Source organism: Myotis davidii, unplaced genomic scaffold (genome assembly GCF_000327345.1).
Source record: "Myotis davidii unplaced genomic scaffold, ASM32734v1 scaffold574, whole genome shotgun sequence".
Lineage (NCBI taxonomy): Eukaryota > Metazoa > Chordata > Mammalia > Chiroptera > Vespertilionidae > Myotis > Myotis davidii.
The window spans coordinates 100,975-101,893 of record NW_006285614.1 but is presented as its reverse complement, the minus strand read 5'-3'; the positions used below and the strand labels follow the sequence as shown (position 1 = coordinate 101,893).

General features: G+C 45.9%; 1 protein-coding gene across 1 annotated transcript in view; it reads left to right on the top strand.

The window, feature by feature from the left end:
- TAF15 (TATA-box binding protein associated factor 15) overlaps positions 1–919 on the top strand; it is a 35,470-nt gene that overhangs the window by 29,269 nt on the left and 5,282 nt on the right. The gene's annotated exons all lie outside the window — the stretch shown is intronic.

The window sequence follows — 919 nt, the reverse complement described above, 5'->3', positions numbered from 1 at the left end:
CCCGCAGTCACGCACAATACTTCGAGCAGCTTCTCTAGATATGCGATAATATAGACGGAGAGCAGAAGCATTTTGATGGTGAATGGCATGAGACCGCCGGGCTTCTTCTAGAGCTGTACAAACTACTGGGCGAGTTAGTAAATAGGAAAATGAGTAGGACAATGGCCGCAGTCACGCACAATACTTCGAGCAGCTTCATGGAAGAGGTCCTATGACAGGATCAAGTGGTGGTGACCGCGGTGGCTTCAAAAATTTTGGTGGTCACAGGGATTATGGACCCAGGCCAGATGCTGATTCAGAATTTGATAATTCAGATAACAACACAATCTTTGTGCAAGGACTTGGGGAGGGTGTGTCTACAGATCAAGTGGGGGAGTTCTTTAAACAGATAGGAATTATTAAGACCAATAAGAAGACTGGAAAACCAATGATAAATCTGTATACAGACAAGGACACAGGGAAGCCAAAAGGGGAGGCGACAGTGTCATTTGATGACCCTCCTTCAGCTAAGGCAGCCATTGACTGGTTTGATGGGAAAGAATTTCATGGCAACATCATTAAAGTATCCTTTGCTACCAGAAGACCTGAATTTATGAGGGGAGGTGGAAGTGGAGGTGGGCGGTGAGGCTGTGGAGGATATAGAGGCCGTGGAGGCTTTCAGGGGAGAGGTGGAGACCCCAAAAGTGGGGACTGGGTTTGCCCTAATCCTGTCAATTTCTATTACAAAGGTTAGGGAGTTTCTTATCTCCATTCCAGGGAGTAAAGATTATGTAGCTTAAGCATGATTGTTTGTAGTGATTAACTACCCGCCTGGCACTTAGTTAAGGCGTTGTACTGATTTATTCCATTCCTTAGTCCTGTTAATCTCTAACTCCAGGGAAAAATCGCCACCTGGGGAAACAACCTTTCTCGGAGAGGT